Raw genomic sequence first — 19,064 nt, 5'->3', positions numbered from 1 at the left:
ACACCCAGAAACTCCTGCAGATGGCTCAATTACAGAAGAGCAATAACGCTAAATATCTAGATACAGGTGTATACTGTGCTGAAGTACACAGACAACACCCACTAACTCCTGCAGATGCCAACACACTACACAAGGCCGCTGCGCTGGCGGCCTTACATAGTGTGGGGTGTGTACTACACAGCCTGAGCTATGATTGGCCACAGGCATCCTGCCTGTGGCCAATCATGGCTCTCCTCGCTGCCGGCGCTGTAATTGGCCAAGCATGCGGGGTCACAGTGCATGCTTGGCCAATCATGAGCCAGCAATGCACTGCGATTGCTCAGTGCATTGTGGGCCGTGAGCGCCACACAAATTTGGTGCGAACGGCCCACAGAGTTCTGGCTTTGCCGAACGGGCGAACAGTCGGTGTTCGAGTCGAACATGCGTTCGACTCGAACACCAAGTTCATCCCTACTCATTACCAACAGTCGAACACCAGGCTTGGGCTCAAAGCTTATTGGAACAAAATAACCTGGTCATCAATTCTGTGGACTTGTTTTTTGATTCTGTGGCACAATTACACGATGAATCGCAGAGAGTAGTCATCGCTGAAGCTGCCCTACATAATCTGCAACAAGAAATTATAAATATATATATAAACCATGATAGTCCAAAGAGGTATAGATGAGTATAGAGTCTGTATGTCAGGGCTGCCACAAATGGAGACCAGAAGCCGATTCCAGTAAAGCTGAGAGAAAACAAGGAAAGGGGCGCCTCTGAGTGTATAGGTAAAACACAATATCAACTCACATGGGAGCAGTACATCTCTGGGCTGAGTAGTGTCCAGGAGCAGGATAGGTGACCAGGTCACAATAGATTCACTTCTCCCTGACAATGTGGAGCATGTCAGATCCCAGGAAGGATGGGGTGGTGAGCTGTCAAAGCCTGTGGTGCTAAGAGCTGCAGCTCCTGAAGTCCTCTTTTGTAACCGCTGAAGATGGAAGACGGCCGTGCAGTGTGTATTTCCACAGCGAGGCTTGGAGAGCAAAGAACAGCGTGGCACAGGGCAATGATGTCACACTAATGTGCCGTGTTTCTGAGCGTGCACACTACGTATGTTATGGTAGCCAAGCTCCTTTGTCAAGCAACTCACTCAGGTTGAACTGGATTGACTGGTGTCTTTATTCAACCTTACTAACCATGTAACCATGTTCCACCATGTAACTTGCTTGACAAAGGAGCGCCGCTACCGCCATGGTGCACAGTGTGACTAATGTGGGCGGTACCTTCTCATTGTAACCTGAACAGATCACATGACTTACTTCCTGGTCTAGTTAAGCCTGCTGCTTGAGTTTCTTATTGCTGGATTATTTTCAGCTTCTGACTGAATGTCTGTTATTAACTGGGCTTGCTCTGAAATGTGATGCTGATCTCCTTACTTAACCTTGGCTTGTACTTCTGACTTCTCTCTGGCTTGCTACACCGTGTCTGACCTTGGCTTATCGACTCTGCTACAGATCCATCTTCCTGTGTATGACCCCGGCTATCCAATCTCATCATCTGAACTGATCTTACCCTGTATGACCCCTGGCCTGGCTCTCTTTTCCGTTTCTGGTTTGCTATTCTGTCAAGCTTACCTGGTACTCCGCAAGCACACCAGATTTACACTTCATCCAGCCTGTTCCTGCTACATCATGATGACCAGCTCATCTCAGTACCTGGAAAACAGTGCTTCTCTGGGCACTGCTCTCCCTGTACCACTTTCAGGGAAGCTCTGCACTTAGCCTCAAGAGGAGCCCTCTCAGCAGCTTGGTCCCTCACCTGGTATTTGACACCCTGCTATCAAGATTACATAGCAGGCATCCACAGTCAACTTGTAAGTGACATACAGCGACAATAATTTACACAGTCAGGTGCGGTGATGAACTTGTATTAAAGCAATGCAGCAACAGTTCAAAACAATTGTGGTTGGAAGACTGTCCAACCAGATGCACTCACGGTTACAGCAACGTGAAGAGAGAGGGCTCCAGCCAGAATGACAGCATCTGTAGTGAAGGGCAGAATGCAGACTGGCTGTCTTGTGCTAAGTAACTTTTCCTATCGCTAGTACAATCCCTAACAGACAGGGTACCTTTCCCTGCACTAGCCATTTGTATCAAGCATGCCAGTCACAGGATACAGGGCCTTAAATAGGCTCTGCCTAACCCAAAATGGCTACCAGAGTTAAATGGGGCAACAGCATCCAATCAGATCGTTTCCCCCATGACACAGGAAACCATAGAGGAAACCAGGTTCCAGCTGCAGCGCCTCTGCGGTTGAGCGCCATCTGCAGTAGAGGAAATAAACTGCACCTGCCTACAGACTTCTAAGGCCGCGTACACACGGGCGGACTGTCTGGCCAACTAAGTCCGTCAGACAATCCGACAGACAGTCCGTCCTACTTTTGAATGAACGGACTTGACCACACACGATGAACAGACAGTCCGCTGAAAGCTTGCGCGATGACGTGTACAGCACGTACGACGGGACTAGAAATACGACGTCCAATACACTGCAATGCAACCTTCGGCCGTGTAAATCCTTTCTGAGCATGCGCCATACTTAGTCCGTCCAACTTGCCTACTCATGAGCGGACTGTCCGCTGAAACCAAAGTTGGACGGACAATATTACGGAAATTCCGAAAGACTTAGTCCGCCAGACTGTCCGCTGAAAAAGTCCGCTGAAGCCCACACACGAGCGGACTGTCCGCTGAAACACGTTTCAGCGGACCAAGTCCGTCAGAGAGTCCGCCCGTGTGTACGCGGCCTAAGAGGTCTTTAATAACACATCCCACAGTACCATGATCAACAACAGTGCTGTTGGATAATGGGAGTCCACACAGTACAGCGTAAGGAGGTGGACCAAAATTATATTGAACAAAAAATGAGTCCCAAATTTTATAAAATCAGTAAAATTCTATATGTTTTGAAGTATACTCTGCTCCTTCAGGAGACGTATGTTAATACACTTGGGACTTTCCTTTAAGACCCCTGGGGCTGTTGTTGAAGACCTCTTGGAAGTCAACTGTGGATTCCTGCTAGTTTGTTAGCCAAGACACAAATTAATGCTTTCTCGGCCACTGGCCAAAGTGGGCTATCTACATTTATTTCAGTTTTTCTGTTCACCCACCAATACTCTTGGATGTGCGCCACCTTTATTTTGTTTTTTCAGTATAAATTCCCTTTGTGAGGATTTGCAGTCAGCTGCTGGAAGAGGAAACTATACAGTATAAACAGGACGTTTATGTTGAATGACCAAGCTCCCCTTACTAGTGTGGGATATTCAATTTTGGATTGTGTTTTGCTTAGAACTGTGGTGACACCAGAAAGTGAAATTTGTGTTTTACTCGTCTTTTTGTTTAGAATTGGACTTTAAAGAAGCCCAAGCACAGACAAATATGTATAGGCATTTCATCATTTTGATAAACCATGTTTAGGTTTACTTCATATGTGATCTTTTTTTATTTCCTGTTTTTCCAGCACAAAGTACAATTTGAGGGAAAGTAACCTTACCTGCCTATGAAGTGAACATTTGACATCTGGGGAATGAAGAGTAGTCCAAAGCTCAGGAGAATAAAGTTTAGGGAGACTTTTTTGGAGTGCCAAATCCCCTTGATCTTTGTCAGCAGTAGAGATGGCAGGATGGAAGAACTTAGTAGGGATTGGTAACAAAGGAATCAGTGGATCTCCTGGCAGAGGAGGAGGTGGAGGAGATACTGATGAAAAATGTTAAAAAGTGGAAAATGTTAAGGTCATGCTAAATAATTATAATAGGTCTGTACATAAGTATTGCAGATCTAGAATTCATGATGGTCAAATGTAATTATACAAATTCAAAATTAAGAATTTATAAAATATACGTCCTTGTGCATCTTTGAATTAACATATATGGATGTATTATAGGGTGCATAAACAATTTACTACAAATCACAACTAGGTGTATACGAGAATTACAATATTCATTCTCTTTCTATCTGCTTGTACTGTGAAATAATTAATTCCCAACGAGCCTCAAAGAGTAAAAAGATTTTAAAATAAGGTTTTAGTCTCCTTTCACACTAGTAGACTCCAAAGTTGTAACAAGTTGTAACACGGCTGCCAATAAAAACCATGAGGCACCATCTACACCCCCAGATATCCCCCCAGCACTGTGACCCCTCTACACCCCAGATATCCCCAAGACACCGTGAAGGGATATCTGGAGTGTAGAGGAGTTAGAGTGCTGGGGGGATATCTAGGGTGTAGAGGGGTCAGAGTGCTGTAGGGATATATGGGATGTAGAGGGGTCAGAGTGCTGGGGGGATATCTGGGGTGCAGAGGGGTTACAGTGCTGGGGAATATCTAGGGTGTTGAGGGGTCACAGTGCTGGGGGGATATCTGGGGTGTGGGGTCACAGTGCTGGGGGTTATCAGGGGTGTAGAGGGGTCAGAGTGCTGGGGGATATCTGGGGTGTAAAGTGGTCACACTGCTGGGGGGATATCTGGGGTTTAGAGGGGTCATAGTGCTGGGGGATATCTGGAGTGAAGAGGGATCAGAGTGCTGGAGGGATATCTGGGGTGTAGAGGGGTCAGAGTGCTGGAGGGATATCTGGGGTGTAGAGGGGTCAGAGTGCAGGGGGATATCTGGGGTGTAGAGGGGTCAGAGCGCTGTAGGGATATCTGGGATTTAGAGGGGTCAGAGTGCTAGGGGGATATCTGGGATTTAGAAGGGTCAGAGTGCTAGGGGGATATCTGGGATTTAGAGGGGTCAGAGTGCTGGGGGGATATCTGGGGTGTAGAGGGGTTACAGTGCTGGGGGGATATCTGGGGTGTAGAGGGGTTACAGTGCTGGGGGGATATCTGGGGTGTAAAGGGATCAGAGTGCTGGGGGGTATCTAGGGTGTAGAGGGGTCACAGTGCTGGGGGGATATTTGGGGTGTAGAGGGGTTACAGTGCTGGGGGAATATCAGGGGTGTAAAGGGATCAGAGTGCTGGGGGTATCTGGGGTGTATAGGGGTTACAGTACTGGGGGGATATCTGGGGTATAAAGGGGTCACAGTGCTGGGGGAATATCTGGGGTGTGGGGTCACAGTGCTGGGGGATATCTGGGGTCTAGAGGGGTCAGAGTGCTGGGTAATATCTGAGTGTAGAGGGGTTAGTGCTGGGGGGATATCTGGGGTATAGAGGGGTCACAGTGCTGAGGGGATATCTGGGGTTTAGAGGGGTTACAGCGCTGGGGGGATTTCTGGGGTGTAAAGGGATCAGAGTGCTGGGGGATATCTGGGGTTTAGAGGGGTTACAGTGCTGGGGGGATTTCTGGGGTGTAAAGGGATCAGAGTGCTGGGGGGATATCTGGAGTGTAGAGGGGTCAGAGTGCTGGGGGATATCTGGGGTGTAGAGGGGTCAGAGTGCTGGAGGGATATCTGGGGTGTAGAGGGGTCAGAGTGCTGGGGGGGTATCTGGGGTGTATAGGGGTTACAGTGCTGGGGGTATATATGGGGTATAAAGGGGTCACAGTGCTGGGGGAATATCTGGGGTGTGGGGTCACAGTGCTGGCTAATATCTGGGGTCTAGAGGGGTCAGAGTGCTGGGTAATATCTGGGGTATAGAGGGGTTACAGTGCTGGGGGGATTTCTGGGGTGTAAAGGGATCAGAGTGCTAGGGGGATATCTAGGGTGTAGAAGGGTCAGAGTGCTGGGGGGATATCTGTGGTGTAGAGGGGTCAGATTGCTGAGGGGGGTGTCTGGGTGTAGAGGGGTCACAGTTCTAAGGGGATATCTGGGGTGTAGGGGGGTTACAGTGCTGGGGGGATTTCTGGGCTGTAAAGGGATCAGAGTTCTGGGGTCATACCTAGGGTGTAGAGGGGTCAGAGTGCTGGGGGATATCTGGAGTGTCGAGGGCTCAGAGTGCTGGAGGGATATCTGGGGTGTAGAGGGCTCAGAGTGCTGGAGGGATATCTGGGGTGTAGAGGGGTCAGAGTGCTGGGGGGTATCTAGGGTGTATAGGGGATACAGTGCTGGGGGGATATCTGGGGTATAAAGGGGTCACAGTGCTGAGGGAATATCTGGGGTGTGGGGTCACAGTGCTGGGGAATATCTGGGGTCTAGAGGGGTCAGAGTGCTGGGTAATATCTGGGGTATAGAGGGGTTACAGTGCTGGGGGGATGTCTGGGGTGTAAAGGGATCAGAGTGCTGGGGGGGATATCTAGGGTGTAGAGGGGTCAGAGTGCTGGGGGTATATCTGCGGTGTAGAGGGGTCAGATTGCTGAGGGGGGGTATCTGGGTGTAGAGGGGTCACCGTTCTGAGGGGATATCTGGGGTGTAGGGGGGTTACAGTGCTGGGGGGATTTCTGGGCTGTAAAGGGACCAGAGTTCTGGGGTCATACCTAGGGTGTAGAGGGGTCAGAGTGCTGGGGAGATATCTGGGGTTTAGAGGGGTCAGAATGCTGGAGGGATATTTGGGATGTAGAGTGGTCAGAGTGCTGGGGGGATATCTGCAGTGTAGGCGGGTTACAGTGCTGGGGGATATCTGGGGTGTAAAGGGATCAGAGTGCTGGGGGATATCTAGGGTGTAGAGGGGTCAGAGTGCTTGGAGCTATCTGGGGTATAGAGGGGTCACAGTGCTGGGGGATATCTGGGGTATAGAGGGGTCACAGTGCTGGGGGATATCTGGGGTGTAGAGGGGTCACAGTGCTGGGGGATATCTGGGGTGTAGAGAGGTTACAGTGCTGGGGGGATATCTGCGGTTTAAAGTGATCAGAGTGCTAGGGGATATCTACAGTGTAGAGGGGTCAGAGTGCTGAGGGATATCTGGGGTATAGAGGGGTCAAAGTGCTGGGGGGATATTTGGGGTGTAAAGGGATCAGAGTGCTGAGGGGATATCTAGGGTGTAGAGGGGTCAGATTGCTGAGGGGTGGGTATCTGGGTGTAGAATGGTCACAGTGCTGGGGGATATCTGGGGTATAGAGGGGTCACAGTGCTGGGGGGATATCTGGGGTATAGAGGGGTCACAGTGCTGGGGGGATATCTGGGGTATAGAGGGGTCAGAGTGCTGGGGGGATATCTGGGGTGTAGAGGGGTCAGAGGGCTGGTGGATATCTGGGGTGTAGAGGGGTCACAGTTCTGAGGGGATATCTGGGATTTAGGGGGTTACAGTGCTGGGGGGATTTGTGGGCTGTAAATGGATCAGAGTTCTGGGGTCATACCTAGGGTGTAGAGGGGTCAGAGTGCTTGGGAGATATCTGGAGTGTAGAGGGGTCAGAGTGCTGGGGGATATCTGGGGTGTAAAGCGGTCACACTGCTGGGGGGATATCTAGGGTTTAGCGGGGTCAGAGTGCTGGGGGATATCTGGGATGTAGAGGGGTCACAGTGCTGGGAGGATATCTGTGATGTAGAGGGGTCACAGTGCTGGGGGGATATCTGTGATGTAGAGGGGTCACAGTGCTGGGGGGATATCTGGGATGTAGAGGGGTCACAGTACTGGAGGGATATCTGAGGTGTAGAGGAGTCACAGTGCTGGGGGGATATCAGGGGTGTAAAGGGATCAGAGTGCTGGGTGGGTATCTAGGGTGTAGAGGGGTCACAGTGCTGGGGGGATATCTGGGGTGTAGAGGGGTCACAGTGCTGGGGGAATATCTGGGGTGTGGGGTCACAGTGCTGGGGGAATATCTGGGGTGTGGGGTCACAGTGCTGGGGGAATATCTGGGGTGTGGGGTCACAGTGCTGGGGATATCTGGGGTGTAGAGGGGTCAGTGCTGGGGGGATATCTGGGATGTAGAGGGGTCAGAGTGCTGGTGGGATTTCTGGGATGTAGAGGGGTCAGCGTGCTGGTGGGATAGCTGGGGTGTAGAGGGGTCACATCGTTGAGGGGATATCTGGAGTGTAGAGGGGTTACAATGCTGGGGGGATTTCTGGGGTGTAAAGGGATCAGAGTGCTGGGGGGATATCTAGGATGTAGAGGGGTCAGAGTGCTGGGGGATATCTGTGGTGTAGAGGGGTCAGATTGCTGGGGGGGGGGTATCTTGTTGTAGAAAGGTCAGATTGCTGGGGGGATATCTGGGTGTAGAGGAGTCACAGTGCTGGGGGGATATCTGGGATGTAGAGGGGTCACAATGCTTGAGGGATATCAGGGGTGTAAAGGGATCAGAGTGCTGGGGGGGTATCTAGGGTGTAGAGGGGTCACAGTGCTGGGGGGATATCTGGGGTATATAGGGGTCTCAGTGCTGGGGGAATATCTGGGGTGTGGGGTCACAGTGCTGGGGGATATCTGGGGTCTAGAGGGGTCAGAGTGCTGGGTAATATCTGGGTGTAGAGGGGTTAGAGTTCTGGGGGGATATCTGGGATGTAGAGGGGTCAGAGTGCTGGGGGGATATCTGGAATGTAGAGGGGTCACAGTGCTGAGGGGATATCTGGGGTGTAGAGAGGTTACAGTGCTGGGGGGAATTTCTGGGATGTAAAGGGATCAGAGTGCTGGGGGGATATGTGCGGTGTAGAGGGGTCAGATTGCTGAGGGGGGGTATCTGGGTGTAGAGGGGTCAGAGTGCTGGGGATATGTGGGGTGTAGAGGGGTCAGAGTGCTGGGGGGATATCTGGGGTATAGAGGGGTCACAGTGCTGGGGGGATATGTGGGGTGTAGAGGGGTCACAGTGCTGAAGGGATATCCTGGGTGTAGAGGGGTTACAGTGCTGGGGGATTTTTGGGGTGTAAAGGGATCAGAGTGCTGGGGGGATATCTAGGGTGTAGAGGGGTCAGAGTGCTGGGGGGATATATAATGGAGGTCGCTGGATACAAAGCTAGGTCCAGGGCCAAGGTGGGGGCTGCGCACCCAAAGCAAGGGTGCAGCGATGCAACAATCCAGATAACCATTAGATGATAATGTGAGGGGAAGGTAGGAGGAAACGCCCGATCCACACTGAATCTGAAAGTATAAATGTACACATATAGAAAATGTAATGAGTAAATGTGACAAAGTGCTAGTATCTAGGAATGTGTTCTGTCCCAAGTGAGTAAATCCCAAGTGAAAAAATGTCCCCCTGCATAAATATGAGATACCAGCGGTGATAACCCCTAAAATGGGTGTGTATTAGTAAAATCGGCAATGTAAAAAACAGGGGTGAACAAGTGCCCAATAAAAAATACAAAGAGGTAAAAAATAAATAAATGTGTGAACAGAAAATTCTACTACAAAAACCTACTGGTGTAGGATGATTGTCTGAGTGTACCTATGGTTACAATCCTTATTTATTTATCGCTATGAATTAAGCTTTGTTATTTGTCATGTGTCAGCTTAGTATGGCCTTTTTGGGATCTATTCTTATACCAATTGTATTTTGTACCTTGAGATAATGAAATGTTTCAACTTGAAAAATAAATATTTTTAATTATGTACCCTTTTATGCATTTTGCATGGTTACTTTTTCATTTGTGACACGCCTCATTCAAAGTCCCATGATCAATTTCTCTCTGCATTACACTTAATAGGGATGGAGGCTTGCCACAGTGGTTATGTCAGGTCACACTTTGTTTTTAAGGATTAATCATTTCCTTTTCTTGCAAGAGAAATATGCTTCCATGTGCAATGGTAACTTAGTGAGTAATCAATTTCTTAGCTTTAAAGCTTATAGGCATAGCTGGTACAACCAGATCGATGTCCCTCAGGGCTTGGGCTTCAACAACCAGACCATTAAATCCAACTACCAAGAAGCAGGATTGTAAACTGGCCCTTGAGAAGATCCAGAAGATCTGGGAGGGCTCACATAGTCTACCAGGAGCCTAACTAAGTCCAAGTACTACACTAAAGTAAACAAAAAAAAAAACATTATAAGTGCAGCTGCCCTCCAGTCCCTTTATACTAATTTGAATCCGATCTCAATGCAGCAATGTGCACAACAAGAGCAGGGGCTCTCTCACTCAGAGACAGCAGTGGGAGCCATCAGCTCCAACTGGTGTCAATCACAGCCTGTGAGGAGGGAGCAGGATCAGGGCCGAGCTGCGCTCTGTATGTCAATGGACACACAGACCTGGCTCGTGGAGCATGGCTGAACGAGTGCCCCCAAAGCAATTGGCTTGTTATGGTGGGCACTCGGCAGAGGGGAAGAGCCAGGAGAGACCCCAGAAGAGGAGGAACGGGGCTGCTCTGTGCAAAACCATTGCATAGAGCAGGTAAGTATTACATGTTTGTTTAAAAAAAATCAAGGGTTTGCACTTACTTTAACTTTGCAGGGCAGTTTCATGGAACAGATGCTCTGTTGGATCTACTAATTTCAAACAACACATAGCTTATTACAGATGTGCAGGTTAGAGACAGCTGGGGTAATAGGGATCATGGTGTAATTGCATTTGCCATACGTTACAGGAAACATGCTGGTTCGACAAGAACTCTATGTTTGGACTGGGCTCAGCCCTTCCTTCTCTGAGCTGGCCGCTCAGCTATTGGCTAATTGCCAGCTCCTATCTCTCCACAGCTACTCACCTGTTGATGATATCCTGTTTGTCAGACCTGCCTACTTAAGCTGTCCAGCCCAGAAGATCTCTGCCTTTGCCTTGGTCAACATCACAGAGACTATCTCCTACATTCCTGTTTAACCTCTTCACACCCGCCGGCCGTCAAATTGCGGCTGGGCGGAGCGGCTCCCATTCTGGGTGTAAGTCTTTGGATGGCCGCCCAAAACGAGCATTCTTGTCCCCACGGCTAGGACACGGCGCAACCCTGATCTGTGTAAAGAGCTGTATTTATCCCAAATACAAATAAACATTACATTATATTTACATTTAGGGCAAATCAGCATATCCCATACAGAGCACATAAATAATGAAAATAAAGGTCAACAGTAAGATCCAAGACTCAAAATTGTTAACCACATCAATACAGTGCACTTACACCACCTTCCTGACCAGACCAATTTTCAGCTTTCAGTGCTCTCACAGTTTGAATGACAATTACTCAGTCATCCAACACTGTACCCATATGAAACTTGCGTCCTTTTTTCCATACAAATAGAGCTTTCTTTTAGTGGTATTTAATCACTAGTGGGTTTTTTATTTTTTGTGCTATAAATAAAATAAAACGTAAATTTTGTGAAAAAAATGCCTTTTTCTTTGTTTCTGTCAAATTTTTTTGCTAATTAGTAATTTTTCTTCATAAATTTTGGCCAAAATTTATACTGTTACCTATCTTTGTAAAAAATAACCCACATTAGTGTATATTATTTGGTCTTTGTGAAAGTTATAGAGTCTACAAACTATGGTGCCAATTGCTGAAAATTGATCACATCTGATCAGGCCTTCAGTACATCAGGGGTATCTCATTTCTTGAGACACTAACAAGTCAGGAAAGTACAAATACCCCCCAAATGACCCCTTTTTACAAAGTAGACATTCCAAGGTATTAAGTAAGTAGCATGGTGAGTTTTTTTAAGTTGTCATTTGTTCCCACAATTCTTTGCAAAATTAAGATTTTTTTTAAATTATTATTATTTTGTACAAAATTGTCATATTATCAGGTTATTTCTCACACACAGCATATGCATACAACAAATTACACCCCAAAATACATTCTGCTACTCTTCCCGAGTACGGCGATACCACATGTGTGAGACTTTTACACATCCTGGCCATATAAAGAGCACCAACATTGATGTAGTACCTTCAGACGTTCTACGAGCAAAAATGACGCATCTCATTTCTCAACCACCTATTACATTTTTGAAGGCCCTGGAGTACCAGGACAATGGAATTTCCCATAAATTACCCCATTTTGGAAAGCAAACACCCCAACGTATAATCTGTGAGGCATAATGAGTCTTTTGAACGGTTAATTTTTTTCCAGAAGTTTTTGGAATATGTGGAAAAAAATTAAAACACATTTTTTTTTACACAAAGTTGTCAATTTATAAGATATTTCTAACACATAGCATGTATATAGCAAAAATGACACCCCAAAATACATTCTGCTACTCTTCCCGAGTATGGCGATACCACATGTGTAGGACTTTTACACAGCGTGGTCACATGGAGAGGCCGAACATTGAAGTAGTACGTTCAGGCATTCTAGGAGCATAAATGACACATCTCATTTCATTCCTACCCATCACCCTTTTGAAGGTCCTGGACCACCAGGACAGCGAAATTACCCACAAAATGACCCCATTTTGGAAAGCAAACACCCCAACGTATATTCTATGAGACATGGGCTGCAAATAGGTACTCGGGTACTCTGATGGGCTGGAGATAGGTACTCTGGTACTCTGATGGTCTGGTGACAGGTACTCGGGTACTCTGATGGCCTGGTGACATGTAATCGGTTACTCTGATGGCCTGGTGACAGGTACTCGGGTACTCTGATGGCTTGGTGACTGGTATTTGGGTACTCTGAAGGGCGGTGACAGGTACTCATATGGACTGTGGCAGGTACTCGGATGAACTGTGAAAGGTACTCGGGTACTCAGATGAACTGTGATAGGTACTCGGGTACTCAGATGAACTGTGACAGGTACTCGGGTACTCAGATGGACTGGGACAGGTACTCTGGTACTCAGATGGACTGGGACAGGTACTCTGGTACTCAGATGGACTGGGACAGGTACTCAGGTACTCAGATGGACTGGGACAGGTACTCGGGTACTCAGATGGGCTGTGACAGGTACTCGGGTACTTTGATGGGCTGTGACAGCTACTCGGGTACTCGGATGAACCGTGACAGGTACTTGGGTACTTTGATGGGCTGTGACAGGTACTCGGGTACTTTGATGGGCTGTAACAGGTACTCGGGTACTTTGATGGGCTGTGACAGGTACTTGGGTACTCTGATGGACCATGACAAATACTCGGGTACCATGATGGACTGTGACAGGTACTCGAGTACCCTGATGGACCGTGAAAGGTACTCGGGTACTCTGATGGACCGTGACAGGTACTCGGGTACCCTGATGGACCGTGACAGGTACTCGGGTACCCTGATGGACCGTGACAGGTACTCGGGTACTCTGATGGACCGTGACAGGTACTCGGGTACTCTGATGGACTGTGACAGGTACTCGGGTACTCTGATGTGCCATGACAGGTACTCGGGTACTCTGATGTGCCGTGACAGGTACTCGGGTACTCTGATGGGTCGTGACAGGTACTCGGGTACTCTGATGGGCCGTGACAGGTACTCGGCTACTCTGATGGGCCGTGACAGGTACTCTGGTACTCTGATGGGCCGTGACAGGTACTCGGGTACTCAGATGGACTGGGACAGGTACTTGGGTACTCTGATGGGCTGTGACAGGTACTCGGGTACTCTGATAGGCTGACAGGTACTCTGATGGGCTGTGACAGGTACTCGGGTACTCTGATGGGCTGTGACAGGTACTCAAATACTCTGATGGACTGTGACAGGTACTCTGATGGACTGTGATTGACAGGTACTATGAGGGGTGGTGACAGGTCCTCTTTATTGGGGGGGCAATCAGTGTGCTTGAAGTGTACGGTAGGCGGTAACGAGATGTTACCGCAATCTCCTCCTCACACACGATCGGTGTGTGAGGAGGAGAACCCAGTAACATCTCGTTACCGCGGTTTGTTTACATTTTAGTGATCGGCTGTGAAAGGATCACAGCCGATGACGTGGGTAAACAGCCGGCCAATGGCTGTTTACCAGCATCGGTGATGAGCAGTGTTCCCGGGGAACACGCCGCCACCGACGTGCACGCGCAGCGCGCTCACGATCGCGCGCATGCGGCGTGCACAGTCGGGGTGTGACCATCTGTGATCGGCCGTGATGAAACCAATGGCTGTTCACCCCCTTCGGTGGTGAGCGGTGTCTCCGTGACACGCCACCACCGAAGAAACAGGGGTGCGCGCGCACAATCGCACGCATTCTCTGTTTAAACGGGAGGCTGTCATATGACGGCCTCCCACCACAATAGGTGCGCCGCCTGGCCGTCATTTGACAGCCGGCGGTCAGCAACTAGTTAAAGAAGGAGGCATGATGGACTATACAGGATCTGAATGGGAAGGTTTAATGTCCAAGATTCATTTAGAATGTGGAGATGATCACGGCATTGAATTGGAAATCAAGGTATTGATAACTAAACTAAGGCAGGTGCTAGAACGGAAATCTAAAGCCCCATACACACTATCCGATTGTCTGCTGATTTTTTCCTTCAGGTTTACCAAAACCATGTAGTACAAGGGCCTGCCTGATTGCATACACATTGAAACCCCTAAGGCCGCGTACACACGGGCGGATTGTCTGCTCAACTAAGTTCGGCAGACAATCCGACAGACAGTCCGTTCAAAATTAGCATGAACGGACTTGACCACACATGATGAGCAGACAGTCCGCTGAAAGCGTGCGTGATGACGTGTACAGCACGTACGACGGGACTAGAAAAACGACGTCCTATACACTGCAATGCAACCTTCAGCCGTGTAAACCCTTTCTGAGCATGCGCCATACTTAGTCCGTCCAACTTGCCTACACACGAGCGGACTGTCCGCTGAAACCAAGTTTGGACGGACAAAACCAAGTTTGAACGGACTGTCTTACGGAAATTCCGTAAGACTTTGTTCGTCAGACTGTCCGCTGAAAAAGTCCGCTGAAGCCCACACACGAGCGGATTGTCCGCTGAAACACTGTTCAGCGGACTAAGTTGGGCAGACAGTCCGCCCGTGTGTACGCGGCCTAAGGTTTGACCTCATATTATATGGTTTTGGTAAATCTGATGAAAAAAATCAGCAGACAATCTGATAGTGTGTATGGGGCTTAATTTGTTCTGGCAAGTAAAATTTCTGGAAAGGTATAGAAAGGAGGGTATAAACCCACAGGGCCCTAGGATTCAGGTATTCCCTAATTTATGGGAAACAAATAATGAATTTAAACAACAATGGGAAACCAATCTACAAGAGTGTACATCTAAAATGATGATTTCATTAATTGAACACTATAATAAAGACGTCAGGGATCTCGATATTGAGATCATTGAATTCCAGAAACAAAATGTTTCATTATGTGCCCATCCAAAATTTCTAGATAAGGACAAACTACTCAAAGAACATCCGGAGAAATATAATAAAAATCGAATTTATAAAAAAGATATTAAGTTTATCGTGATAAAATGGCTTTCAAAGGGAAGTATGCATACTGAGGCGATTCAGTTTGCATTGTGCGCTATACAAGTATTTCATTCATTCATTCATTCATTCACAGGTGGCCACAACAGGATGGGAGGCAGGGAAGGAGTGACCAGGGAAGGAATAAGAAAAATCCAAACAGAAATCAACAACAGAGTGATGGAGACATTAGAGATAGAACGGATTCCGATTCATCCACTATGTCTTACTCCGCATGCCTTGCCCAATTCACTCAGCCCCCCAGAGGAAGAGGGAAACAAAAGGGTTCAAGGAAGAGACAACTGGGGAGAATGTAAATAGAGGTGGGAAGGACAAAAGAAATAAAGATAGCACCTCCTACTATATAAATATAACAAATTCGCCCTAGACCAGGCAATTACACAATAGTACAAAAAAATGGTTAAAAAAATGTAAAAGACCTCAAACAAATTAAATCGTGAACAATCCAATAAGTGAATAAAGTGTCCAGTGCTTGAGCATAACAGCTAAAACAAACAGATAATAAAGTGTCTCGTGCTTAAATATTCATAGATCAATTAGTCCATGATCACATGTATATAAAAACCACAATCTCCAATAGTGGAGTATAACCAGATATCTCATAAATAATTAAAAACATAAAGCAATTTTTTGATTCAAAAGTGAAACACACAGTGCAAATATATAGTAAGCAAAGAACGGGAGAATTGAGTCTTTATGTGGACATAGATGAATAAAGTGACCAGTGACTTATTCAGTGCTTCTTCAAATAAGGGTGCCAAAACCAGTGTATTTGACTCTTGTATCTCTCCAGTGTTCACGGCACACCATGTGGAGTGGCCCCTTACCTTACTGCTGTAAGGTAAACAGCAGAACAGCAAAATGGTGAGAGATGCGGGAATTGTATCCCTACTCCTGGCAGGTAGGTGCCGTCCCCCACGGCTGGTGTTTATACCTCAATAGTTTCCACAAGGATATTACTGCTCAGTAGTTTCCACAAGGATCTCATGGAGAAAAGAGAGGTAGGCTCTGATGGTGAAGTATGTATGTAAATTTATTTAAAAAGTATATTGGAAAGGTAATCACAAGACAGGTAACAGAAACAGCTTTGTGAAACAAACAAACGAGCGTTCCGCTCGTGGTACGGACGTCACTTCCGGTATCCTAGTTCCTCCTATTCCGACGCGTATCGTCACCTATCACGTGACTTCATCAGGGAATGGAATATAGGTTTGCGGAAGTGTTTTTTATACTAGCGTATATGGCGGCCATTATTCTGGAGTCTCCCATAGAATAACATTATTGCGGCCATTTTTTCGTGGATCAGGCTCCACCAGCGGCCATTTTTTGGTTGATCAGGCTACACCCGCGGCCATTTTTTATATGACCAGCGGTCAACCATTTTCCCGAAGACATCCCAAAGCTAAAGTTCGTATGGCCAATTTATTAGACTGGACTACACCCGCGGCCATTTTTCTTATGTCTAAATGGTATGGCAGCCATTTTCCAGAAGCTGCCCATAAATAGACATATACGCGGACATTTTCTTACATTTTAAGTTGCGCCCGTAGTTATTTAGGTAAATATGTATATATCTCATTTTATCCCATAAAAGCAATTCCTTAAAACCCAGCCAAGGGGAAAAAGACAAGGGATTCCGCCAGAAATAAATATATAGCGGATATCCACTACTTCAATTAAAAGGTGTATACCAGCAGGTAACATAGTACCGCAAACAGATAACATAATAAAATGAAAAAATTTAAAAAACTAACAATCAATAACATATATTCCCCACAGTGGGGGCGGGATTCCTACATATTTTATTCACATCAGTGATGTAAGCTACCCGGTCCTCTTCATAGCCATTACAGTTATTCAGGGGCCTGTAGCCAGTATCATATTTGGAAGATGGCAAGTTAAAAACTTTACCCAATAATTTAAATTTATTTCATATAAAATAATTAAAAAATTAATTTTTTTTTTTTTTTCTTTAAAACAAGATTACATTTCAAACTACCCAAAAAGGTCAGCTGTACCGGACACCCGAAGAGATGTCCAAGAAAACACATTTTTAAGCAAACCAAAGTATATCAGGAAACCAAAGTATATCAGGGTGGGATATGTACTGCAAGATCATTAAACTAGATCAGATATCAACAACTATCATTAACAAAGCTAAAACCAATTTGGGACATCTGAATTCAGATATCACCGACCGCCATTAATAAAACAAAAAATCACTAATAAAACAGTTTAGATCAAAATCTATATTCAAGCCTTGGGGTGTAAATGTATCTAAAATAAAAATCCAGTGTCCTAACTTTATGGCTCCCTCTCCAGTGTTTTTTATATGGTTCTATACCCCAAAAATTAAGATGAGTGGGATCCTTATTGTGGTGCGTGCTAAAGTGTCTGAACACACTGTGTTTGTCAAAGCCATTAGTGATGTTTTTTACGTGCTCCTTTATCCTTACTCTCAGAGGCCTTTTTGTTCGCCCAGCGTATTGTAGGCCACAGCTACATTGGAGGGCATATACAGCTCCCTTGGTGTTACAGCATATAAAGTCCTTAATTTCATACAGGTTCCCGGTACTTGTGGAAGTAAAGTAAAATTTATTTTCAACAGGTCTTTTTGTTCTTGTACACGCATAACAACGTTTACACGGGAAAAACCCCTTTCCTGTAAAAAAAGGTTAAGCCGTTGTATGGAGGGTCAGGGATATTCTTCACAATCTTATCCCTTAAAGTTGGTGCCCTCTTATAAATACATTTTGGATATTGGGGTAATATCTCCTGAAGATGTATGTCTGACCGTAGTATGTGCCAATGCTTTTTTATCATTTTCTCAATTCTCTTATGTTGCATATAATAATTCAATATTATTGGTACTCCATTAGATTTATTAGTGGCAGATGGTTTATCCTTTATTAACATTGCTCTATCCATCTTCTCTACTTCTGCAATCTTAGTCTTGATGTCTTCACTTTTGTATCCTTTGTTGGTAAATCTATGTCCAATTTTCTCTGCTTGCGTCAGGGAATCTTTTGAAAGAGAACAATTTCTTCGCAGACGGATCAATTGTCCTTTTGGGATGTTGCACAGCCAGTTCCGATGGTGGCAGCTGTCTATTGGTAGATAGCTATTTCTATCCACATTTTTAAAATGTGTTTTAGTGTATAATACTTTATCTTCTTGCCAGATCTCTAGATCCAAGAACGAGATTGTCTTATCACTTATCTCCCACAATAGATTAATATTCCTATCGTTTTTATTTAATCTTTCTAGAAAGGTGATCAGCTTACTTTTCTCTCCTTTCCACAGTATTAATACATCATCAATATACTTCTTAAATGTTACCAATTCTTCTGGGGGATTCTTAAAGACTGCTTCCTCTTCCCATTGGGACATAAACAAACACACCACACTAGGTGCAAATTTTGCCCCCATCGCTAATCCTACTTTTTGATGGTAGTAACTTCGATCGTACCAAAAGTAACTGTTTTTCAAACAGAAATCTAGACATTTGATCAGATATTTTCTTTGAAAGCATGGCAAGGTAGAGAATTTTCTTAAGCCCCATTTTGTGGCTTCACATGCCTGGTAGTGCTGAATTATTATATATAAAGAGGACACGGCTGCAGTTGCCAATATCCACGGCGTCTCACCTTTTAGGGGTCTCTTCTATTAATTGTAATACTTGCTTGGTGTCTCTCAAATAAGCTCTAGTTTGTTTTACTACTGGCTGTAGGTAATTATCTAGATATTGCCCAATTCTTGAAGTCAAGGAATCGATACCATTGACTATGGGTCTCGGTGGAGGATTTACATTATCTTTGTGTATCTTAGGTACCGAATAAATAACTGGAGTTCTACACAACTTGGGAACCAGAAATTTAGCTTCCTTTTTGTTTAAAATGTTTTTCTTCAGACCTAGATGGACGACCTGTTCCAGTTCCTTCCTACACCTAAA

General features: G+C 46.1%; 1 long non-coding RNA gene across 1 annotated transcript in view; it reads right to left on the bottom strand.

Annotated features, from left to right (window-relative positions):
- The window catches only part of LOC143959325 (uncharacterized), a 66,101-nt gene extending 62,370 nt beyond the window's left edge, over positions 1-3,731 (bottom strand). The window contains exon 1 of the long non-coding RNA XR_013270206.1: positions 3,532-3,731. This is a non-coding gene — a long non-coding RNA (uncharacterized LOC143959325). The remainder of the gene's footprint in view (positions 1-3,531) is intronic.
- Between the last annotated feature and the right edge of the window lie 15,333 nt (positions 3,732-19,064).

Source organism: Lithobates pipiens, unplaced genomic scaffold, assembly GCF_037356315.1.
Source record: "Lithobates pipiens isolate NorthernLeopardFrog02 unplaced genomic scaffold, aLitPip1_a1.2 Scaffold_70, whole genome shotgun sequence".
NCBI classification, from domain to species: Eukaryota; Metazoa; Chordata; class Amphibia; order Anura; family Ranidae; genus Lithobates; species Lithobates pipiens.
The sequence above is the reverse complement of the archived record's forward strand: the minus strand, read 5'-3'. Positions and strand labels throughout refer to the sequence as shown.